This window comes from Trachypithecus francoisi, unplaced genomic scaffold (genome assembly GCF_009764315.1).
Source record: "Trachypithecus francoisi isolate TF-2019V2 unplaced genomic scaffold, Tfra_2.0 Lachesis_group16, whole genome shotgun sequence".
Classification (NCBI taxonomy): domain Eukaryota; kingdom Metazoa; phylum Chordata; class Mammalia; order Primates; family Cercopithecidae; genus Trachypithecus; species Trachypithecus francoisi.
This window is the reverse complement of record NW_022681461.1, coordinates 87,940,356-87,966,710: the sequence shown is the minus strand read 5'-3', so window position 1 is coordinate 87,966,710 and position 26,355 is coordinate 87,940,356. Positions and strand designations below refer to the sequence as shown.

The window sequence follows — 26,355 nt, the reverse complement described above, 5'->3', positions numbered from 1 at the left end:
ATTCAGGGCAGGTCTGGGAATGCTTCATGTAGGAGGCAGCACTGGAGGACGAGGTTGTCTGCTTTTTCACAATTGTACTCCAATGCTAAAAATGCACCTAGCATGTAATAGGTGCTCCATAGACAGTTGTAGGTGAATGGATGGACAAATGAATGAAGAAACGGAGAGGACATACATAGGGCTGTGAGGAGCTCAGAAGGCTGGCACATGAGGGGTGGGGAGGCAGGCCTTGAATCCCAGGCTAAGAAGTATGGACACTCTGTCAGCTGCAGGGGCCTCCTGCCAAGGTTTGAGCCAGGGCATCCATCCCCTTTATAGGTCATGCTTAGGCAAAGAGAACATCATGCAGCTTTGCCTACTCAGAGTCTGCACAGTGTGACACATAACCTATCCAGGACTTACAGCACAGAGTGGTGGAAAGGGTACTGAAATAGCAATCCCAAGATGGCATGCTGGCTCTGTGTCTAGGTTTCTCCATTTGCAAAATGGTGTGTGTGAGCCTGCATCTGCCAGTGTGTGTATGCACACGTGTGTGGTAGAGCGAGTGCAAGGAGTACTGGCTAGGACAGTCTCCCAGGCTCTCCTGGATCTCGCAGTGCTCAGCTCTGAGTTTGATGAGTCACCAGTTGTGCTCCCAACCTTGGAAACAGCGGGCTGGGCTGGCAGGCAGGTGTCCCTGGCATGCCTGATTGAGAATCCATTCTCCCTTTTGGCTCAACTCCCCAACTAGAAACCCAGATGGCTCCACAAGGGAGTTGGGGGACTATTGGTTTCATGGACTAAGCCTAAAAATCTTCCATTAAGAGACAGGTGTTAGCAGGCCAGGTGTGGTAGCTCATGCTATAATCCCAGCACTTTGGGAGGGAGGCCAAGGTGGGCAGTTCAACTTCAGACCAGGAGTTCAAGACCGGCCTGGTTAACAGCATGAAACTCCGTCTCTACTAAAAACACAAAAAGTTAGCTGGGTATGGTAATCTATGTCTGTAATCCCAGCTACTTGGGAGGCTGAGGCATGAGAATTGCTTGAGCCTGGAAGGCAGAGGTTGCAGTGAGCAGAGATTGTGCCACTGCACTCCAGCCTGGGCGACAGAACAAGAATCTGTCTCAAAAACAAACAAAAGAGACAGGTGTTAGCAAAATAGGAAAGAGAAATAGAAGGCAGGGCTGCTGCATCGATGGCCCCGGTGTTTGCCTGAGGAGGGTCAGGAGGTTCTTCTAGTGGCAGAAACCAGAATGAAGGCTGTAACATGTCAGGAGCAGACTATGAACAAACAGCAGAGTGTCTTAGGCTGTTTGTAGGGCTGGAGTGAGGTCAGGAGAAGCTGGGGAAGATGAATCAATGAACCACTTGGGTTCTCTCCTTTCCCCTCCCACCTCTGGCCTGGGCTTGGGGGCATCCTCATTGCCATTAACTATGGCTCTTCTAAGACCTCTGGTCAACTTATGGGAACTGCTAGAGAATTCAAGAGTCACAGTTTCTTATATTTATAGGACTTGTACCTGGTTTATAGCTGCCAATGCACTTCAGAGTGCACGTTAGTTTTCTTGCTCAGCAACCCATCCCCCTTTGGATGGTTTTAATTGAGAGACTATGTCAGCCAGGGTCTGTGATAACCACACCCTAAGGTGGCCCCAAATGACTCTTGCCTCCTGGCAGTCACTACCAAATTCTATCATCCCCTCCCAAATTGAATAGGGCTGGCCCGTGCGACTTGTAGGATATTTCTAGAGAAATGGCAGTGTGTGCTTTCCAAGAGCAGGTCATAAAAAGATGCTGCAGCCTGAGTTGTTTTCTTTTAGATTACTCATGCTGGTGAAAGCCAGCCACCGTATCATGGGGACGCTCAAGCAGCCCTGTGGAGAGGTCCTGAGGAACTGAGTCCTGCTGATAGCCAGCATCCACTTGCCAGCCATTTGTGGGAGACATCTTGGAAGCAAACCTCCCAGCACTCGTGAGCCTTAGAACGACTGCAATCTCCACTGACATCTTGCCTGCATTATCCGAGAGACCCCAAGCCAGAACCTTACAGCTAAGTCACTCCTGAATTCCTAACCCACAGAAACTATGTGAGATAATAAATATGTATTGTTGCTTAAAGCCACTACACTTTGGGATCATTTGTTACAATATAACAGATAACTAATACAGGGCCACAGGAGGAAACAATTCATCCTGGATGGCTCAAAAGAAGAGACTTTATTAAGAACTACTCACAGAGTAGGGGGCAAATTGAGGGAGCAAACAAGGGAAGGTGATGTGTCCACTGACCAGCAATGGCAGGAGCTGCTACCATACCTCAGAGTGGAAGGAAGAAATAGTGTCACTGGAGATTCATCAAAGTGGGAGACAAGGAGGAGAAGCCACAGCCATGGAGGGGCAAAGCTATTTCAGGAGATGCAGCCCCAAAGCAGGGAGGAAGGCAAAGGCTGAACCTGATCTATCTCCTTCCTCTTGGACTCCAATCTCTTGCCTGTATTGAACCAGAAACCAGAAGACAGAGGACGTCATCCATGGGACCAGCCTCCTAGAGCACCAGAGCAGGGCAGAGAATGCATGTATGGAAGAAGAAAAGGAGAGAGACAACACTCACTTGGCCCCATGCTCAGCCTTGAAGTTCTGTGAAGCTGGCTCTACGCAGGGATGGATCACATGACTGGGACTAAGCCAATCAATACAGACTATTCTAGCTATGTGATTGGTTCAGAAATGGGCACATGACCCAAGTCAGCCAGCCAGTCAAAACTAGCAGGGATTTTGCTGGTGCTATTAGGAAAATGGGTTCCCTTTTTTGCTGGACTTGGTGTTGACATGATGGAAAGGAGAAGCAACTGTGCAGAGGCCGAGAATGGACCTGGCCCAGGAGAAAGCAGACCCAGAGATGGAGGGCTGGAGAAACCTCATCCTAGACTTTACTGTTATCTTTGCTGAAGCACAGTTTCCTATTACTTGCACCGGAAGAGTCCTGAATGATCCGTTCTCATCCACATCTTTGGTGATCCTTGAGGCAGCTTTCTGGGTAGGTTGGCGAAGACCATCGATTCCATTTTACAGATGAAGAGATTGAGGTTCATTTCCCTTTGTTACATGGCGACCAGTTCATTTTATTTCATGATTAAGTTAAAAACTCACCTAGGTTTTTGGGGTGTGCGTGTGTGTGTGTGTGTGTGTGTGTGTGTGTTTGAGACAAAGTGTTGCTCTGCTGCCCAGGCTGGAGTGCAGTGGCGCAATCTCAGCTCACTGCAACTTCCACCTCCCAAGTTCAAGTGATTCTCCTGCATCAGCCTCTTGAGTAGCTGGGATTACAGGCGCGCACCACTATGCCCGGCCAATTGTTGTATTTTTAGTAGAGGACAGGGTTTCGCCATGTTGGCCAGGCTGGTGGTCTTAGACTCCTGACCTCAAGTGATCCACCCACCTCAGCCTCCCAAAGTGCTAGGATTACAGGCGTGAGCCACCGTGCCCGGCCGGATTTTGGTCTATATTTTTGTCATCACATTTTATGGTTTTAGATTTCTGACTTCTATGTCAGTGGCCTTGCTGTATACATGCCTTTTATTGAAAACTGCTTCAAACTCTCTTCAGAAGTAGGTGATACACAATTACTAATTTTAGTCAAACAAGCAAACAAGGCATGGTGGTTGGAAGATTTTCCAAGGTCACACATCTTGCAAGCAGTGGATTACAGGAAGACAGGACGAAAGCTTGTCGAGGACAAGCCACTCACTCAGTGTCTTCCCAGGGACTTCAGAACAAAGCAGGGGAGCTTTGCAGTCTGGAAGGGGAGACAAGAAAACAGATGTTTTCTCTTGACTCCTGAGTTGGCCGCAGTCCTTTTAAGTGGCTTACTGGGATGATGCAGTCTAGATTTCTCTGACATTGTCTCCAACTTCCCTCCCCCTTGCTGATACCATTCCAGCCACACTGGCTTCCTTGTCATGCCCACACACTCCAACTTCTTTGCCTGCCTGGTAATTTTTCACTGATGTCAGACCCTTCTTTGGGTGTTAGCTTTTAAAAATACTCCTTGAGGCTGGGTGTGGCGGCTCACGCCTGTAAACCCAGCACTTTGGGAGGACGAGGAGGGAGGATCATGAGATCAGGAGATTGAGACCATCCTGGCCAACATGGCGAAACCCCATCTCTACTAAAATTAAAAAAAAAAAAATTAGCCAGGTATGGTGATGCACAGCTGTGGTCCCAGTTACTTGGGATTCTGAGGCAGGGGAATCACTTGAACCCGGGAAGTGGAGATTGCAGTGAGCCAAGATCACCCCACTGCACTCCAGCCTGGTGACAAAGCGAGACTCTGTCTCAAAAAAAAAAAAAAAAAAAAAAAAATTCCTTGAAATATGCTTAATTTTGTCTGGGACATATTTAAGTTCCTTGGAAGGAGTTTGACCCCTTTGGGTCTTGCCTTTAAGCTTTCTTAGGTGGGACCAGAGCTGTCTTTAGTCTAGGGTTCATTTCACCCCACTCCTGAGATAACCCCCTTCTGAGTATTCTCCCTGTGATTTATTAAATTTTTTCCCACCCAAGCTGGTGGGAACATGAACTATTCCCGGTCCTGCCTGAGCTCCGAGGATCCTTCTGCCTGTCTGTTCCTTTCTGCTGGTTCTTTCCCTTGTCTCAAGTGCTTTCCTCCGCACATGTGCCAGGAAGTACTCAGCTGAGGGTGGGAGCAGACCCCTCTGAAGACCTGCATAGTCCTCCCTCTCCATGGAGCTCTCTCTTCTCCAGTACTCTGCCTGCAAACTTCTGCCTCCTTCATCTCTGAATTCTCAGCTCTGTCTCTGCAACTCAGCAAGACTGCCAGGCTCTGTTTGGGTTCCCCCTTCCTGTGCTGGAAACCCTCCAGATGGTCATCTGGGTGATCGTAAGATTCACTTCCTTTGTGCTCCTCCTCTCAGGGGTCACTGTCCTCTGCTGCTTGTAGCACATGTCTGAAAACTGTCATTTCACATAGCATTTGTACTGTTTTTTTTTTTTTTTTAACTTGTTTACGGCACGAGGGTTAATCTGGTCCCTATTACTCCTCTATCTTGGCTGGAAGTGGGAAGTGGAAGCCTCCAACTCCAGAACTCCAGATACGCTCACCTTAGGACTTTGGACTGGCTGCTTATCTGCTTGGCTCACTCTTACCTACTCGCTTGCACAACTCATTCCCTTACCTCCTTCAACGCTTTTCTCAAGCGTTGCCTTCCCAGTGAGGCCTTCCCTGGCCAGCCTGTTTAAAACTTCTCTCTTCTCGCCGTCCACTGGTAGCATTTCCCATCCTCCTCGTCCTCCTACACATTTCTTTCTTTCTTTTGGAATAGCAACTATTGTCTTCTAACAAACTGTATAATTTTCTCATTTAATATAGCAAGGACTGATTGTTTGCCTCCTGGTACTAGATTGTAAACTCTCTGAAGAAAGGGATTCATTTTGGTTTTGTTCACAACTGTATTCCTAGCTCCCAGGACAGCACTTGGCACATAGTAAGTTCTCACAAATTATTTGTTGAATAAATAAATGATGGAAGAGGTGATAGAAAAAACCCCCACATGAGCACAGTTATTAAGTTTGGAAATTCTGATGCATATGTGGGAGAGTAGCTAGTATGCCTTCTGGATCAAGAGCAGAATTCAGAGAAATGGCTGGAAACACAAGTATGGCCTGGTGGTGGAGTTCCTAAAATGCCAGGCTGTATCCTACAGGCAGTGGGGATAGGGAGCCATGGAAAGTTTTGTATTTGCTTTTTTTTTTTGATATAGAGTCTCACTCTGTCACCCAGGCTGGAATGCAGTGGTGTGATCTCATCTCACTGCAACCTCCACCTCCCAGGTTCAAGCGATTCTCCTGCCTCAGCCGCCCAAGTAGCTGGGATTACAGGCACCTGCAACAAGGCCAGCTAATTTTGTATTTTATTATCACTATTTTTATTTCATTATCACTATTTTTTGAGATGAAGTCTCGCTCTGCTGCCCAGGCTGGAGTGTAGTGGTGTGATCTCGGCTCACTGTAACCTCTGCCTCCTGGGTTCAAGTGATTCTCGTGCCTCAGCCTCCCAAGTAGCTGGGACTACAGGTGTGTGCTACCACACCCGGCTAATTGTTGTGTTTTTAGTAGAGACAGAGTTTCACCATGCTGGCCAGGCTAGTCTTGAACTCCTGACCTCAAAGTGATCCACTGCCTTGGCCTCCCAAAGTGCTAGGATTACAGGTGTGAGTCACTACACCAGGCTCAAGGAAGGTTTTTAATAAGGAGTACCGTGGCCAGAGATTATTTAGGAAGGCTAATCTGGTGAGTGTGAGAATGAGAGCCAGAATGAATGAGCAGCAGAGGGGACAGAGAAAAAGGTGTGGTGGTTGGGATTTCACGGAGGTGGAGTCAGCAGGGCTTGGCAGATGGAAGGGAGGAGTTGAAGATGATCGCCATATATATCTCTCTGTAGAAACACGGCTGGCGTGACAGTGCAAACTTTGGTTCTAAAAATCCCACTGAGGTGGGTGGGAAGGTGGAAGAGGGGTATAAAAGCAACAGAGCATTAGAGGTGGCTGACCCCAGCACAGAAACCAGGAACCTGGCACTTCCCACTGGCATGAACCTGACAAGCTACATAACCCACTGATCTTCAGTTTCCTCTTCCATAAGATGGTCATAATCACATCTCCCTCACAGGGCTTGTTCCAAGAAAATTTAGTACTTCAGGAGCTTAGTAAATGTTGGTTCTCATCATAGAATCTTTTCTTTTCCATTATTTTGGAGTCCTAAGAGTCCTGAGTGGCCTGAGGGTCTCTTTGACCATGCCAGGTACCACTCCTCCATCCTACAGATGAATTGAGGCACAGAACTCAGCCCCACATAAGGCCCACTGACTGTCCAACCAGGACATGTCAGATAGATCCCATGGCCTCCGTTCTGGTCACCACCACTCATAAAGGCTGGAGTGGGCAGTGTGAGCCCAAGGAGAGGACCGCAGGCTGGACTATCACTTTGGGGGTGTGTGGGAGAAATGGAACATATTTCCATTACACTGGAGTTTAGAAGGTCAGGATACTCTGTTCACAGGAGACTTTAATTCTCAAGACATCTGTCCAGCAGCTAAGGTCATTAAACATGGATTACTGAAGCAGCTCTTCATAAGCTAGTTGATAGAATTACTAGATTAGAGGATGAACAGGGAATTTTGTGTACACTGCATAAAGCATTGCAGAGCTACACATGCCGCAGGGACTCTGCCAAATTAGTGAAGGGGAGTTGACAGTGGTTATGTGGATTAAACTATCACTACATATGGCTTATAAAGATCCTGCACACTTGAGAGAGAATATAGGTCACTGTTTTATTATATGCCATGGGTCTGTAAATACATACATGTATGTATGTAAAGACATGTACACATACATACACATGTACAAAATTACTGTCTTCACACATTTACACTAAGGATATACTAGAGTCATCGTCTGCAGGTGATCAATCACAAAAGTAATTAACTGTACACACTCTAAGGCCTTGAAACTCAAGACTTTTTCAAGCTAGCCTCTACCTTATGTTAGGCAACATCCTATATGTTTTTTCTACATATTCAAGATTAAGGTACATACTATTCCCTCAAGCTTGGGGCATTGAGAAGAAAGAAGACTGGGACATCATATCCTCTAGGCCCAGAAAACTGGGGCCCATGTGGGACAGGACATGTTTAAGGCCTCTTTGATGTCTATTTCAACCTTTCTTTCCTTCCCTGCCTGATTCATTTCTGTCTGATGATTCGTGGGGCCACAGCCCCCAGACAAAGATGATGTTTAATGTGTTGATACCTGGGCATGTTTCTATGGAAGGTGGGGGCTCAGAGGACAATGTGGTCCTGACCTCAGGGACCAGGGCTGAACCTTATGGAGAGAGTGGCTAGGTGGAAGACAAAGGGACGATGTTCACAGGTGGGATGGTTAATATTGAGTGTTAACTTGATTGGATTGAAGGATTGCATCCTTCAATCCAATGAAGTATTGTTCCTGGGTGTGTCTGTGAGGATGTTACCAAAGGAGATTAACATTTGAGTCTGGGACTGAGGGCTGGGAAAAGCAGGTCCACCCTCAATCTGAGTGGGCACAATCTAATCAGCTGCCAGTGCAGCCAGAATAAAAGCAGGCAGAAGAACGTGAAAAGACTAGACTGGCTTAGCTTCTCAGCCTACATCTTTCTCCCGTGCTGGATGCTTCCTGCCCTCGAACATTGGACTCCAAGCTCTTCAGTTTTGGGACTTGGACTGGCTTCCTTGCTCCTCAGCTTGCAGATGGCCTATTGTGGGACCGCATCTTTTGATTATGTGAGTCAATACTCCTTAATAAACTCAACTTTATATAGACATCTATCCTATTAACTCTGTCCCTCTAGAGAACCCTGACTAATACAACAGGGAACATGGTGGAGCTCGGGGGGCACAAGCAGCTGAGCTCTGGGTCAATCAGTGGTGTGCTGGTAAATGTTCAACAACAAGGTCTTTGAAGGGGATAAGAAGGAAGCTCTGATTTGTCACATTTGCCCATTACCATGGTGTAAATACTCCCATCATGGCCTATTCAAGCTACTAACGTAACATCATAGAACAAGAAGTTGGGAAGAGCTGCATACAGTCAGCTCTCAGCAGCTGATATACACCAATTCCAACACAGCCCTGGGCCCAGTTGACCAAGTGTGATACAGCAAGGGTCAGAACAGCCTTCTACCCCAGTGAAGACTGAGGTCAGCGCACCCCTATATAAGCCACATGCATTTTGGGGCACTGGGGAACAGAGATCCGGCAATAAGGTGGTGAGAGACTCCATAAGTGGCTGTGGGCATGGAGAGTCACCAAGGAGGCTGTGCCACCAGGCCAAACAAGGACAGTTTGTGAGGTCCCTGAGATGCCTCCAGGGACACAGGAAATACTAGGGGAATTGTGGGGAGTGGTTCTTGAGGTCATGCTGTTCTATAGGTAGGGGCAGCACAGAAGGAGGTTTTCTTAATGTTGGTGTAACCTCATGCATAGACCTAGGCTGGAGTGGGTTCTGCCCATTGGCATCATGTTTGCCACCATAGATCATGAAAGTCTAAAGGGCCAGGCTCAGAGCAGATCTCCTCTGCACACTCCATATTCTGAGTTTTTAATGCACATTTATCAAACATCCTCCTGGACCTGATCTTTGCTTCTGCATGGGTGGAATGTTTTCCTGTGGGATTAGGCCAAAGAGCTGCATCATTCCATTTTCTCTGGGCTGCCAAGTAAATTTTCAGATTATCCAGTGCTTAAAGTATGCAAAATACTGTAGAGTCTATTGATGTATTTCTTTAATTTACTATAGTATTGTTCACAGTATATATAACTTGAGAAACATTCAGTTCAAAATGGGAAGTAATTGCATTAGGAGCACACCCTCCATCATCCCCTCTCTTCTATCGTAACTGGTAAAACACCAAGCCCTATCAATTTTCCTCCTGAAGTGTGCCTTGAATCCATCTGCTCCTCTCTATACCCAATATCGCTGAGACGGCTGATACCAGCATCCCTGCAGGTGCTGTTGCTTTGCTCTGACCTGCTCTCCCCACCACAGCCAGAGGGAGCTTCTTAAAAACACCAGTCAGGTTGCTCCCTTGCTAGACACTTTTCCACTGGTCTTAGTATAACATGGCCTCCGCCCACCACTCCAGGCTTATCCCACTTTATTCCAGCCACATCCCACTTTATTCCAGCCACACTGGCTTTCTCAAAGGTGCCACACTTCCTCTAACCCCAGGGCCTTTGCACCTGCTCTTCCTTTTTCCAGGAATGCTCTTCCACCCACTTTACCTAGTTAGCTCCTATTTGTTCTTCAATCTCAACTCAAAGTCACCTTCTCAGGGAAGTCTTTACTGATCCCCAGTCTGTCAATCATCCACAACACTTTACAGTTTGTTATGCACCTTCCTTATTTCATCTTCAGGCCTCCATGTTACAGGTACCCCTGTAACTTTCTTTCAAAGCACTTTTCACTATTTATATTGAAATGGTTATTCAGATGATTATCTGTTTTTATCTGCTTCCTCCTGGGTACAGGGATCACATCTGCCCTACTCACAGTTGTACCCCCAGCAGCCGCCACCCCCATCCCTCTCATACTATAGGTGGTTGTAAATGTCTGTAGAATAAATGAATGAGCAAAGGGAAACAGTCACATCTCTGGTTGTACCAGATTTTTTACCTGTGGTCCCATCACTGATAATAAACCTTCTATGGCCCAGAAAGAGTGTTTGATTGGTCCTAGGACATATAATTTCCTCACTGTCAATACCTGATTTCTCCTGTTATTTGACAACAACAAAAGATATATATACATATATATATATATATACACACACACATATACATATATATATATACACACACACATATATATATGGTGTGGCTTTCTTTCTTCTACTACCACAGATCCTTCAATCATCCACAATACTTTACAGTTTGTTGTGCACCTTCCTTATTTCATCTTCAGAGCAACCCAGGGAGGGGTCCCTGGTCATTATTCTCACTTTGCAGAAGATAACACAAAGATTAGAGACTTGCGGAGGTCACCAGCTGCTAAGACATCGGGGACAGCATGCAACCTTGATCTGTAGGCTCCGTGCCCAGTGCTCTTCCTATTACACCAAGCTGCCTCCCCCAGCAAGCTAAATGAGCTGCCCAAAAGAAACAGCATCACTTCAGTCTTGCCTAGAATCTTGCTTAAATACTTTCAGAATCATTTTTGCAACTGGAACATTTCTCAAAAGAAGAAAACTAGTTCATCACAGTAATCAAGTCTGTCACAGAGGATGTGTGATGATGTTTGAAAATATAATCCTATGAACATCAGAACTGACAACTCTGAAACATCTCTAGGCTAAATCTGCTAATAACAGTCTTTAGCATTCAGGTTGGCACTCACATGGGTCGGTGTGATACATTTCACAGCAGAAATATCCTAACAAGGAACTTTCTCAAAGAGTAACTGGGTAGAGGACAGATTTTAATGAGGCCCTTTCACACTGAAAGGGTGAAGTGTGAGTGAGGAATAAAGGCATCAGATAAAACATGTATTTCCATGAGCCAGATGACAAGATGAGATCTCACATCAGAAAATGTGGCAAACATTTTGTAGAGGTCAGGACCTGTACAGAAAAGGAGTCAAAATATCAGGGCCATTGCCTCTGAAGATCCTTCTAGAGAAAAGTGCTTTGATTAAAATGCAGCAGACACGTGAACTGAAATTACCTCTCCTAGGTCTAGTGTTCACACACTCACTAGCTCGGTTACCCACCCTTCCACCCACAAACTCATTCACCCATTCATCTATGCCTGTCCACCAATCTGCCTAGCTATCCACCTGCTATCATCTATCCATCTATCCATCCATCCATCCATCCATCCATCCACCCACCTGTCCATTAGTCTACTCACATAATCATCCATCTGTCCATCCATTCATCTGTATCCATCCACCTACCCACACATACATCTACTCATCTATATCCATCCACCTATCTACACATCTATCCTTTCATCCATCCATTCATCCACCCACAGAGTCATCCACTCCTTCATCTATGTCTGTCCTCCTATCTACCCACCTGCCATCTTCCCATCTATTAATCCATCCATCTACCCACATATCCATCCGTGAATATATCTATTCACATAACTATCCATCCATCCATTCATCCACCCACACATCCACCCACATATCCATCCATTCATCCATCCATCCATCCGCCTACATACTCATCCATCTATCCACCTATCCACATATAGCTATTGACCTACTCACACGTCCATCCATCCACCCATCTGTACCCATCCACCTGTCCACACCTGTCTGTCCGTCCATCCATCCATCCATCCATCCATCCATCCATCCATCCATCCATTTATCCATCCATATTTACCTACCCACTCATTTATCCCTCCATCTATATCCATCTACCTATCCACAAATTCATCCATTTATATCTAGACACCTACCCACATATTCATCATTCACTCTTTCCACTCAGTCATCCAACTATCTCCTCACATTCCCACCCCTCCACCCATCCCCCCACCCATGTCTCCACCACTCTACCCATCTGCTCATCCATTCAACCAGCCAGCCAGCCAGTATCTACTATGTGTAAAACCCTGAGGAGACATTCAAGAAGTAGGGGACAGGGATGATGATAAAAATCTCTCTGATGTATCTGTTCATTAACTTCAGTTATAGGACAGGCCATGTGCTAGAAACTGAAAAAAGAGATACATCTCAGAAAGACCCTACCCTCAAGGATTTGGTAGTAGAAGCCTTTGTTGCAAGTGAACCAATTAGTTGGGGTCAAAATGATTGCAAAAGAGGGCGAATTCAAGGATTTCTACATTGTGCTGCTGAGGGCCATGTTTCTAAGAGTGGTTTGACTCTGCCCTGTTCAGTGGACACCCACTCCCTGGCCTGTCACCATTTTTTTATTACTGAAAACATGGGAATGAGGTGAAAGGGCATGAAACAAAAAGGCTATTAACCCTACCACAAAAACCTCATGAGTAAAAAGCACAGCACTGTTTGCTGCTTTGGTAACTACACAAGCCGGCCAAGAAAATCAATGTGCTGCTGCTGCTGGTGGATCCCTCTCCCTTCTCTCTCTCTCCGCCCCCCCCACGCCTCTCTTTCTCATTCTCTTTCCCACTCTCTTCTGATTCATTTCTTAAGCTTTTAAGGGGATGACCACAGTGACTTTTAAGATAAAGATAAAGCAATAAGGAGGTCACTGTTTCCCAAACCTTGTCATACGTGTGCCACCCTCATGGTTTTCACAACATCCACCCGCCATCTGTGCTTTCCTTGACTGAATATCTGCCTTAAAAAAAAAATGGAAAAAGAATGCTTATCTTGCTACCTTAAATGCTAGTTACATTTTTACAGTGCACATTCAAATAAACATGCAACATTAAAATAAAGAGTGTGGGTCTGGATACTAGCTACCATGGTTCCTTCTTGGGCACCTGCTGCTCTGTTGGAAAAGCTGCCATTGCTGCCAGGCTGTCCTCCAGGGCCTGCCTCCTGTGAGATGACCTGAGAGCTCAGACCCAGGTTCCCCATGGAGGCTTTGCTTCTTCTTTATGACTGCAGAAATTTGCTTACTAATTTTTAAATCTAAAGGGAAGTCAGCAAAGTCTTCCAAAGAGCAAATTTGAAAAAGAAAATGTAATGTTAAATGCAATGTTAACACTAACATAAATGTTAAATGAAGGACACTAACATTGGGCTTCTAGGTACAATCTCCTTTGAAAAACAAGTTTGAAAACTACTGGAATACACTGATACATAGCTATATACATAATGAATATGGATACCCATAGACCACATATTTAGGGGTGTGTGTGTGTGCATGCATGCATGTGTGTTTGTGTGCATATGAATGTAAGAGTGTGAATTACCGAAGATGGCAAGAGCTGCAAGAATCCAACTGAAGCAGCTGGTTGGGGACCCACCAACCACAGAATCTCCTGGAAAATTAATTATAGGTGTTTGAGGATCTAGAGGACTATGAAGTTGGTATCCAAATACATTCTTCCTCATCATCCTTGCACTAATTCAGCACATACTATGTCCCAGGCACTCAACATGTATAAACGTCTTTAATTGTCACAGCCCTTTAAGGTAGGCCCGTTGTTATCTATAGGGGTTACTGGGGTGCTTGCCTAGTATTTTGGCCTCTTTAGGGCCAAAGCACCATCAATCCCCAGCTCCTGAGAATACTGGCTACTAAAGGTCCCAGCCTGGCTCCCCGCTGCGAATTACCCTCCACCATGAGGAACTGGCTTGCCTAAGGATACACCTGCTCCGAGGGCCAGTGACTAGCTGATAAGAGGATACCCAGGCCCAGCCGCTGCACCATCCCAGCTCCAGAGCTACCAGAATCAGCTGGAGCCTCAGTTGCAGCCACACTGCTGTTAGCTTCTTGCTCTGCCCAGGCCTGTCCCCTTCACTTCCCTATAGGTGTATCCAGAGCGTGCTCTCTGACAAATCTTCTGCACACATGTCCCATCTCTGAGTCTATTTACAAGGAGCCTGATCTAAGGCACTATCTATGTTTTATAGATAAGAAACTGAGATGAAGAGAGGTTGATTTCTTGCTCAAGTTTATCTGGCTAGCAAATGGAACCAAGATGTGAACCTAGGAAGTCTGTCTCCAGGTTCCATGCTCTTAACCATTTCATACCTCTTAGGAAGACAAAGGTGGGCACCCTCCTCCAGTCACTTATAGTTCCCCACTTCCCCCCTTCCACAATTTACAATACCCCAACCAGACTGCAGGTCTTTACTTTAAAATTACTGGTTTAGGCAGTAGTTCTAGGAAGCTTGAATTCCATTGAGAAAGAAGAAGGAGGTGGCAGTGGTGGTTAGAATTTCATGAGAAACTGGCTCTTCCAAGTGTCCTTCTCTCCATCACGCAGGTCTGGCCCTCATCCAGGCGGGCACAGACTGTCACATCGAGTGTGTGTGAGTAACTTCTGCATGAGCACAGGCAGGCGGAGCCAGTGTCCACTAGGGCCCAAAGCCATGCCATCCTGTCGGCTGAAATTTATGTCAGCTGTCTTCTACTGATTTCAGAAAACTTCCGAAGCTCCTGGGCTAACATACCTTGACACACACACACACAGAGGGGATTCTGATCTCGCATCAAGAGAAATGCATGTAATCTTCAGATTCGTTTTTCATACGGGATCTGGATATATCTCTGAGTATTTTCCTCAATAGTGGGGCTATCACTAATGTTTAATTATACTATTTACTTTAAAATATTTGCTATTTATATTTTCAACATTTAAAAATGTACATTCTTAGGTTTCTGTATGCAAAAACAACAAGACTTTTGCTGGGCTAGTAACTATTTGGTTAGCAGTAGCTTGCAAATACCATTATTTCCTCTAAAATTAGCAAACTACCTATGATATCTTTAAAAATACTTAAAAAATAAGTGTACAGCTAAATAAAATTGCTCTGTCATGATAAATAATAGCTAACTAAAATTAGCTGTCCCATAATACATAATCAAAACTCCTCTGAAGGGAGTTATTACTACTATTATTATTATTATATATTTTTTTGAGATGGAGTCTCACTCTGTTGCCCAGGCTGGAGTGCAATGGCATGATCTCAGCTCACTGCAACCTCCACCTCCTGGGTTCAAGCAATTCTCCCACCTCAGCCCTATTTCCAAATCCCAAGTAGCTGGGATTACATGCGTGTGCCACCACACCCAGCTAACTTTTATATTTTTAGTAGAGACAAGGGTTTCGCCATGTTGGCCAGGCTGGTCTAGAACTCCCAACCTCACGTTATCTGCCTGCCTTGGCCTCCCAAAGTGCTGGGATTACAGGCATGAGCCACTGTGCCCAGCTGGGAGTTATTATTTAATGGGTACGCAGTTTCAGTTTAGGATGATGAGAAAGTTCTGGAGACAGATAGTGGTGCTGCTTGTATAACATGGTCAATGTGCTTAATGCCACTGAATTTGTACACTTAAAAATGACTAAAACAGTAAACATTATTTTATACATATTTTATCACAATTTAAAAAATGATAGGGTTAAGAAGATTGAGAACCATTGCCATGGAAAAAGTTTTATAATGTGAGGGACCAAAATAAATGATAAAGAAATTAAAAAAAGAAAAAGGATCACATCTGAATGTGAAGTGTCCCATGGGTTTGTCTGAATGATATGAGGTTTTGGGAGACTGATTTCTCTTTGGTGCATGCCTGTACTTTTCACATTTTCTACAAAGGACATGGATTATTTTAATAATCCAAAATAAATATGTATTAATATGTGTTATTTTGAAACACATGAATAAGTTAGAACATGGCAGGTGAGGTTATAAAATGCCTTCCCTCCTCCCAATCAGGGGAAAGGTGAGTACAATATGAAGAGTCTCTTCCAGTGCTGTGGCCAGAGCTTTCAGTGAGGCTGGCCCAGAACCAAGGGGCGGGGGCCTGGCTTCAGCCTTGCCTCTTACTCAGCAGGTTAGGGAGAGCCACAGAGCTCCCCCTGGAAACTAGGGTGGTGGGAAGTGCTGATCTCATTGGTTTATTTCTGCTTTGTCCTTCTCAGGCTGGATTCTTTTGCCCCTAATGGAGGAGAGCTTTTATAGATGTAGGATAATGGTTAAAAGTGAGGGTCGAAAGTTAGACGGCTTGTGTTCAAATCCCAGCTTCTCTACTCACTAGCTCCGTGACCTGAGGTAAATTTTTTAATCTCTCAGGTCGAATGAGAGGGTTAAATTACTTAATCCTCTACCTCCTTAACCTCTCAGCTGCAAAACAATGACAATAACAGTCCCCACTTTTTGGGGATGTGTCAGTTTGCTAGGGCCATCATCACAGTACCACACACTAGGTGGCTTAAACAATGGGAATTTGTTATCTCAGTTCTGGAGGCTAGAAGTCTGAGATCAAGGTGTTGGCAAGGTCACTTCCTTCTGAGGGCTGTGAGGGAGGATCAGTCACCTGCTGGTGGTCTGCTGGCAATCACTGGCGCTCCTGATGATATAGAAACCTCATCCCTATCTCTGCTTCATCATCACATGGCATTCTCCCTGTGTGCCTGGCTGTCTTCAAATCTCCCCTTTTTTATAGGAACACTGGTTATATTGGATTCCCTTACTTCAGTACAACCTCATCTTAACTAATCACATCTGCAACAACCCTACTTCCAAATAAGGTCACATTCTGAGCTACTGTGGGTTGCAGTTCAGCAGATGGATTTTTTAGGGGGGCACAATTCAACCCATAGCAGGTGAATATGAGGATTAAGTGAAATAATACATCTAGGAGCTTGGCATAGCACTCAGCATATAATAGGCATTCAAAACTGTTAGCCATTCCTATTATCATGACATCGGTCATTACAGTAATTTGCTATGACCACCATGTCACTGGCTCCTTCCAAGGAGCCTCCTCTTTGTTTCTCCCAGGGATAAAGACAGAGCCTGCACCTTCTGTTGAAGCTCTCATAAGCTGATACACTCCCCCACACTGCTTTTCTTAAGGAAATAGCTATTTTTTCCCTGACTTGATGAAGTCAAACTTGCAAGCTTTGGAAGGTTAGGCATCAATTCAAACAAATTGCTAAACCACATTATTTTGATCTTTCAAATTTGTCTGACAGCAGAAGGAGTAGGTTTCTTTCCTGTGCTGTACATTGTCTGCAGTCATTTGTAATTGTATTTAAATTAAAGGGGGAAGTGCAACCAAGCAACACCTAAGAGCACAAGATTTTGAGACACTTGCATTTAGATCAGAAGACCTAGAATGTAGTTCTGAACCAGGTTCACCAGTTATGCACTGTGGGATCCCAACATAGCTACTTTGCCTTTCTGAGCTATAATTTTGTAATTCATTCAATCAGCAAATATATTTCATGGACTAAAAGCTGGGTCTTATAGACACCAGGAGTACAGAGATAATTATAGGCCCCACTGTCAAGGGGCTCAGAGTCCAGCAGGAGGAGGCAGATAGACACACAAATAGTCCAGTGCAGAGGGGAACCATAACATCCTTCACTGTTAATACGGGGATGGTAGTACCTGCTCTCTCTCTCTGATGCATCTCACCTGGTTGGTCCCACTGTGAGCCCCTTGGGGGCAAAACCTTACATCTTACTACTCCTACCTGGCCCTGGTCTGGCTTACTGGAGGTACAGGGAATGCTGGTTGAATTAATTGGATACCGAAATGCTTAAGAATATGGACTTTGAGTCAGTCAGACTTAGTAGCCTTGCATAAACTCTCACTTACTACGTGTGGAATCTTGGGTTCAAAGTTCAATCAAATCATTGAACTTTGCTGAGCCTGTTTCTTTAATCTATGATGTGGTCATTAATTATTTAAATCATCTGTTCATTAAGCAAATATTTATTAGGCACCTACTATGTCCCAGGCACCCGGTTCTAAGCCTTAGAGATATAGCAGAAAATAAAACAGACAATAAATAAGTAAAACATGTAGTATGTCAGATGGGGCTAGCTGTTGTGGAAAAGAATGAGTAGAGGGGGAGTGGGTGAATGGGGAGGGAGTTGCAATTTAAAGTAGGGTGTCAGGTCAGGTCTCACTGGGAAGGAGAGAGGAGGGGAGAGACGTGAGATAGGTGAGCCAGCCAGATGCAGCTCACTGGAGGAGTGTACCAGGGCCTGGGAATTATACGTCCCATCATATTCAATAATGAGGGAACAGTGCTTAGAATGCTTCCTGGGATACAGTAGGAGCTCATTAATTGATAACTATTATTAGCATGAGTGAATAAATGTAATTGCATTAAGGAAGATGGAAGAGACTATAAATGCACTCTGTAAACAGGGCAGTCACACAGCAAGGATTATTATTATTGTAGTTGTTTATTACTAGCAATTACCTCTCAGAAATGTTTCTGACAATCTGAAGTCACAGAGGGCCCATCAGCAATTGCTTCTGCTGCTCAAGCCCTGGGATTTAAGCCCTAGAGAGATGCTTATGGGAGAAACAAGAAATTGGGAGGGGAATAAGGGATGAGTTTTTCTGCTGCCTCAGGAAGGGATTCCTCCAACGCATGTGTGCACGTTCACACACACACGCGCACGCACACACACATGCACGTGACCTTGTGTGAATTACTGATACCAGGTATCACAGCAAGAATTTGGTAATCACTATTAGCAGATTCAAGAAATCTAAGTCCTGTTAGTACTTCTGCTGTCAGTTCTGATTATTTATTGGGTTGAAAAAGTCTTTTTAGTTTATAGATGCCTGGAAGGCAAAAGGGTAGAAAAGTGTGATTGAATGTCTCAGTCATGTGCGAATTTAATCCAACAACATTAACTAGAGGTTACCAGGAATTATTGAGCTTCTACCAGGCATAAAGGGCTAGGTGAAGTACGAGGGGATCAGAGAAAGGAAGGGCTGTGGTCCCTGCAAATCTGGGAGATACTAATTTGTTGGAGGAGACGAATATGGCTCTCCTACAGGCTACTGCAATGGGCAGGGGTGCATGCAAAATGCACCAGGGGTGAGGGAGAAGAATCCAGAACCCTCCAACCGGGTGTGGGGGAGGTAAGGAGGACCACTGGTTCTAAAGTTACACATATGGTAACTATAAGGTTATAGTAAAAATTTTCTCTTGAAAATGCTTAAATTTCCCATAAATACACATGGGTGTCTTAGATGGGGTTCTCCAGAAACAAAGCCTAGGACAGGGAATCACATGTCCGCAATTTGTTAACGACGTGTTCTCAGAAGAAACCTGTATGGGAGAGAAGAAAAAGCAAGAGGCCATGCTCAGATGTGGTTTCAGATGAAGGTGAGCCTCAGCCTGTTCTGGCTGGAAGCCCTGGAGGGTAAATTGCACTGGGTGTTGTACCAATGCATCCATCCGTCATTGCTGCAGGCTGATGGGGTGGGTGTAATTCCCAGGCACCTCCAGGCAGAAGGCACTAATCGCCCAATCCTGTAGGGAAGGCAGCAGGTGTGAGCCATTAGCAGGGGCACCTGCAGCAGCTGGGGGATGGGCAAACCTGAGCAGCCCTCTGAAACTGAGCTCAGGAGATCTGCGTGGGACACCATCAGCATCTGCTGCCATTAGCTTTTGTGTATAATGCTGAGTGGTAATGCTTAGGGCTGCTGGAGCACTGAACTAGTCAAAAGGGAGGAAGAGGAGGGAGAGCTGAGAGCAGACGCCTTCCACATTAAGGTAACTTTCCAATCCCTAGAGTGAATGGCCTCAGGAGAGAACTCAAGTGTTCTTGCTTAGAGGCAAAGTTTACTTGGTTCTCTTTGGATATTAAACCACTACAGCCTTCATACAAGTTAAAAAATTTGTTTATTGTTGAGAGGATGAAATGAGATTATATATATGAAACAGAATGGTACCTCATAGGTACGCAATGACTGTTTGCTGGGTCTTGATTAGACCCACACAAACTCTTCTTTGTAAAGTAGCCATCTTAATAGCAGTAGTAATAACAATAGCAATAATGACAAGGTAGTTCTTAGGCACTAAACCTTACTGTTATTTCCCACAATAACACTTTGAAAGAAGACATATTTACCTCCACTCTACAAACGAGGAAACTGAGGCACAGAGACGTAAATAACTTCTCCAAGGTCACACAGCTCTAAGAGATACATACACTGTGACCTCTTTTTGCTTGAGTTTCCAAATGTGCAATTCTTGTTAGAGTTGATAACTGCCATGTCCTGGGCAATGGTGCATTTCAACTGAGTTTGAGGGTGGGCTGGTTAGCCAAAGAGCAGAGGGAGAGAGATTAGAGTCTCAAATCAGCTCCTATGTTATGTTTGTGTGTGATGCAATTTCACTGGAACGACCTGGGTCTGGGATGTGCTGGGGACACATGAGGTATAGAGAAAGTTCTGGATGGGTTTGCTGTTGCTCCCGGGCAGCAAGCAAGAATGGAACATGAAAAAGGAACCTCAGAATAGGAAACCGTGGGGTGGCATTGGATGCTAGCACAGGGTCACTGGAACGAGCCCCGTGTTCTAGTGCTCCCAGTTGTTATACCACATTTGGACTATTTCAGAGCTTCTAACAAGTTCTCTAGTGACAGCCTTGAGCACAAAATCAAGAAACAGGCACAATCAGGATAATCTGGGGGACAGAGTCACAACTGGAAGAATGACCAGCCCCAAATGGCATCAAATCTTGACTGGGTAGAGTTTTCCCTATTTCTGGACGGAGTTCCCAGTGCCCTGTTTCTTGTCTTTTTCTTTCCCACATTCAACCTAAAAAAGACTTCTATGAGCTAAATGATGATATCAAATATAAGACACAAATGTCTGGCTGGTGGGAGGCCTGACGTTTAATGTCTACATTGGAAAGTAAAACCAGGACCCCAAAAGATCAAACATGCAGGAGAGATGGGACAACTCTAACAAGGTGATATGTAACTCGTGTGTGTGTGTGTGTGTGTGTGTGTGTGTGTGTGTGTAAAATTATCTGTTTTGACTTAAAAAACCAAGTGCACAAACTCTAATATCAGAGTAGGGCGAGGCAACAGTGGGTATGAAATAAATGTGGGTTTGAGCCAACATTGCAAATTCCCCTGGAACGAGGAACCTGTTGGTTTTCTCTAGCTACCTAGTTTGACCTTACTTGGAGTACTTGGAATTCCAACCAAACTGAGTTTAACTCTATGATGTCCTTTTTTTAGGTAAAAAAATTGGTAGGGTTGGTGTTGGGGTGGTGACTTGTCTGGGGGGTGGGGGGAGCATTTTTTGAGTCTTAGTAGAAATAATTTTTAAACATCTTGCAGAAACTTTAAGGGGTATACTGGCTAAGGCTGGATCCCTCTTCACCAGCAACAAAAGCAAATAGATCAATAAACTCTGCAAATCGCCATCTGCTGTTCTTCATCACCTTGGTGAGACCGACTAGAAGATAACAGCCATCAGAGGTGAAATGCCTGAACCTAAGGGTGTCAGCCTCTCCTGACATATGTTACACTAGGATGTCCAGACCTGCTGCTGGTTGAGAGATGCTGGGCAGAGGATGAAGGATGGCTCTATTATTTGGAGGAACTTATGGGTCACCCTCTTTCCAGCTGTGATCGTTCCCACATAAAGTACGCCCACCTAGAATGAGGGACAGTCACAGGAAACTTGAGCAAGAATGGAGCCCTCTTCTCATAATCCAAGACATTCCCCAGGAGCCTCTTTCAATTTCCCTATGGTCAAATGCTCTTGACGCCTAAAAGCCCCCATCCAAACCCGGTGTACATGCCCTAAGGAACTCCTGGAAAAGCATGGATTCAATTTTCATAGGATAAAATGAGAGTCTATTAATTTATTTTATTTCATTTTTGAGATGGAGTCTGACTCTATCGCTCAGGCTGAAGTACAGAGGCATAACCAGCCTCAACCTCCTGGGCTCAGGTGATCCTCCCACCTCAGCCTCCCAGGTAGCTGGGACTACAGGTACCTACCACCATGCCAGCTAACTTTTGTATTTTTTGTAGAGACAAGGTCTCATCATGTTGCCCAGGTTGGTCACAATATCTTGGGCTCAAGCGATCCACTGACCTCAGCCCTCCAAAGTGCTAGGATTACAGGCAGGAGCCACTGCACCTGGCTGATTCTGTTAATTTAGCCACCACAATCTCAATGTGCTGTCCTTTTAAAAGACAAATCAGAAGACACATTTATCAAACAGGGTATACTGCTGGTAACAGCCATCATATCTTAGCCTGACATACCCAAAGGATTTGTCCACCTTGAGATCTGGGAGGTCACCCTTGTTTTAAGAGACTGGAAACTGGAAAGAGTTTTTTAAAATGATCACTTGAAGAATGTTAAGGCTTTGATTTTCACCTGAAGGCTTAGCCAGTGTTTCCAAGCCAGTGTTTCCAAGCTGAAAGGTTATGGTCTCCTGAAGATGAATTTAGTGCATCTTGATTAGGAAAGCCAAATGAAAGCAGTCTGTTCAGCCACAGCACACTGACATGTTGAGTGTTGGGAAGAGGGGCCTGGTATTGCATCCTCGCTCCCACCACATGCACAGGAGGATTCCCCACAGGATGGCTACCTTGCAATTGTTGATTAGCCACCCAAAGCGAAACCGTCTTTCCTCCAGAGGCCTTGGGCAGACCTTGGATACTGCCTAGCAATTGTTCCTCTACTTATCCATTCCCACTGCTATTGAATGAGGGATTCTTGGGGGAAGGGACCACATGTTATTCCTCTCTATACTCCATACACCCAGTGCAGGGCTTGCTAGAGCAGTGAATAAATGTAGGAGCAAATCCATCGCCAACAGGTTTAAACCACAAAGATGTGTGTGTGTGTGTGTGGCCCAAGCAATTCTCAGGTTGTTATTTAAGAATCTCTTAGACTGCTATTTAATATGTGAATTCCTGAGCTTTACCATAAGATCACAGAATCAGAAGTTATGGGGTGGGGCCAGGGAACCTGCATTTTAAAAGAAGCTCCCTGGGAGATTCTCATGCCTTTAGAAGTTTAAGAATCATTGTCCTAATGATGAGCTCTGCTGAACTGGGTTCCAAGCCCTGTTACTTTCAGAAAAGGGGATTCTCAGAATGCTCTGGGCTTTTGAGATTTAAATAGCCAAGTCTAGCCTGAGTTTCCTGGTTGCATAATTGACAGAAGAGGAGGATGGAGGAGGGAAAGCATCCTAAGACTTCTAAATCATGGAGGGGCAATCAGAGAGATGGATGGCCCCCCCTCCAAGTCATTGGTGAGCCATAGGGACATGGAATCCCACTTCAAAGTGTTCCCTGAGGAGAGCCACTGGGAGCAGAGCTTCTAAGAAGATAAAACAGAACTCGCCTTGAGTTAAGGTGGATTCCCAACCTAGGATGCATGGAAGACGTTTCTTCATCCACATGCCAAGGCGGGACCACAGGCCCAGCTCCCGGCAGAGAGTGTGCATACTGAATCAATTGAAATTGAGTCATGGATATAATTAATTTAATGTGTTTAAACGATTTCCCATATAGTAAACATGCTAAATGAGGGGGCACCCAGACTAAGATGTCTGCCTAAGAGTGGAAAAATGGATACTGTGTGTGCTGTATAATGAAAACCCTTCAGCAAATGGAAAATGCTTCCATTTATTTCCACCTCCCATGTTCTTTTCCCTTCTAACTCTTTATTTATAGCTGAACTTGGCCTTCTGTGGTTTCCTTGGACCACAGAGACACTTTTTATTTTGTCAGAACATGTCCTTTTTTCTGTGACCAGAAGACAATTTTAATGAAACCTGTCTACAACCCAGTGACAAGCACCTGTTAATATGTGACAAAGGGGATAGGAGGACGGTAACATGGAGTGCAGGACTGTTTCACTGTTGTGGTCTGTCTCCACTAAAGGGGCACTTATGCAAAGAAAAGGGAGATGGTGTTGAGTGGGTGGAGGCAGGGCCTGTGCAGCTACCATTCCAGCTCTGCTAAACAATCTTGCTGCGTGGCTCTGAAGGAGTCATTTTGCCTCTCTGGACCTCAGACACTCATCTACACCAAAAAGCATTGAATTTGAGGATATTTAAGACGACTTTCAGTTCTGATGTTCAGTGAGTTCTGACTCACAAGCTGGAGCAGACATAAATAGGTGCCAAGGAATTTCCCATTAAAAAGAAACTCATCCTCAAGCCATGGAGAACATTTCAGGCAGTCTAGCTAATTGCTCATCAAGTAAGGATTATGTATTATTTGGCTTAGATGAAAGGGAGCATTTAGAAGTGGTTATAAGTGATCTCCAATTAAGATCTATCAGGCACCTGGGCAAAATGCAGAGTTCTAGGATTATGAAGGATGGCAAAATGCTTTCTAGATTCTGTAGCTCTCTATTCGTCCATTTCAACTTTGGATACTTTGAATTCATTTTGAAACAGCCCTGCCAAAATGCTACTTGTGGGACCCTGGGCGAATCCCACCCCTCTCTGAGTCTCAGTCCATGAACTTGTAGGATGAGGAGAAAGGACTTTGGAGGTATTTTGATGGGTGTTCTGTCCAGCATTTCTGAGGGAGGGGTCTCAGGGGCTGCAGGGATGGGGAGGGGGCTGCAGGAAGAGGGGGCTGAACAGGCAGAGTTCAGGGCTCCTTCTCTGTTCAACTGAGAAGCTCTTCTTTAATCAGTTTTATATACCAGGCTCCACATGAGATTTTATAACACGGAGTTCTGAGAATAAAAATAATTCTTTAAGCTACTGGTCTGAGGAAAGCTGTTAAGTTTCCAGCCTGAATCTAGGCTGTGCTACAAAAATGGACTTCACCAATACATTGTGGGAGTGAATTTCTCAGAGCCTTTAGTCCAGAATGGCTCTGCTCAGGGGTTTTGGAAATCGACTTCATTTGAGCAAACCTCAGTGCCACCTCAGTGCCTCCCCACTCCCCCAAGCAGTGGTCTGAAACCCTGGTGTGCATTAGAACTACCTGCAGAGTTTGTTAAAACACAGATGGCTGGGCCCCACCCCTAGAGGTTCTGATTTAATGGGCCTGTGTGGGGCCTGGGAATGTGCATTTCTAACAAGCTCCCAGATGATGCAGACCACACTTTGGGAAGGGTTGGCCTGGAAGATAAAGGCCAGTCTCCTTAGCATGTCCCTCCAAAACTGGACCCCAGCTTCCCTTCCCAGCCTCCTCATCCAGCTTCCCAGTGTTCCAGCCCAACTAACTGTCCTTCCCACCCTCTTGCATTTCTCCCTTGCTCACCATGCTCCCTCTAGCCAGCCCCTTTCTGCATGCCTAACTCCTGCCCACAGTTCAAGGCATGGGTCAAATGCTACTCTTCCAAAAAACCTACCCTGACTTTTTCACTAAAAGTCACAGAAATCCCTCTGGGCTCGGGCTTGGGCTCAAATAGTTTCTCTCACAGTGCCAAGCACTTTTAACCTCTCATTGTTTTTGTCTAGGCCTTGCCCCTGCATGTGAGCCACAGGCTCTAGGACAGGGAGCCCATCTTACCTTGGAATCCACACCATTATCCACACCTTCAGCACCTGCACAGTTTCCAGCCCACCAGACCAACAATACAAGCCTCAGCACAGGCATGCATGAATACGCATACTCAAGAAATGCCTCAGCCAGCTCAGCTTACCTACCCTTAATTCCCCAAGACAGACTGACTCGACTCTGAATCTTTAAATTAGAACACAGGACAGCACTTTAGCCCACTCAATCTATTCTTCAGATGAATTTTCCATATTTTCTGGAGCAGAGGCAGTGACGAATACATCATGAGACATAAATAACTACTACTTTGGTCCATTACCTTCTGCAGCAATTAAGAGCTAGACCCAAGTTCAAATCCCACTTGACCCTGATTAGCTATAGTACTTAAATACTCTGAGTTCCAGGTTCCTCACTGTTCATGGGGATAATAAGAGCACCTACTTCCCATGGATGACATAAGGATACAGTGTAATCATTATTAATAGTAACAATAGCATTTATTGAGTGCCTGCTATGTGCCTAGCACTAGGCATATAATATTGAGTCTAACTACGTTATGTACTTAGCACAATGTCTAGCACACAATATGCAATCAAGAAGTATTAGCCATATTATCATTGCTTATTTTCTCAACTTCCATGCAAGATTTATATTATTATCCCCGTTTTCCAGATGAGAAATTTGAGGCTCAGAGCAAGTAGCTTGTTCAATAAATATTAACAAGTTGTATTGTATAATGTGTAATATTTATAACTAGCTTACAAGGTAAGTATGATTCCCATGTGTGACTGAAAACTGTAGTTCAAAGAAGGTAACTTGTAAATGAAGGCCCAGGATTTGAACCTGATTCTGGGTCCACAGCTTCTCCTGGCCTACTCACCCCACCATCTGGTAA

The 26,355-nt window shown here is 45.0% G+C and overlaps 1 protein-coding gene across 1 annotated transcript in view; it reads right to left on the bottom strand.

Moving 5' to 3' along the window:
- GABBR2 (gamma-aminobutyric acid type B receptor subunit 2) overlaps nucleotides 1–26,355 on the bottom strand; it is a 420,233-nt gene that overhangs the window by 136,921 nt on the left and 256,957 nt on the right. The gene's annotated exons all lie outside the window — the stretch shown is intronic.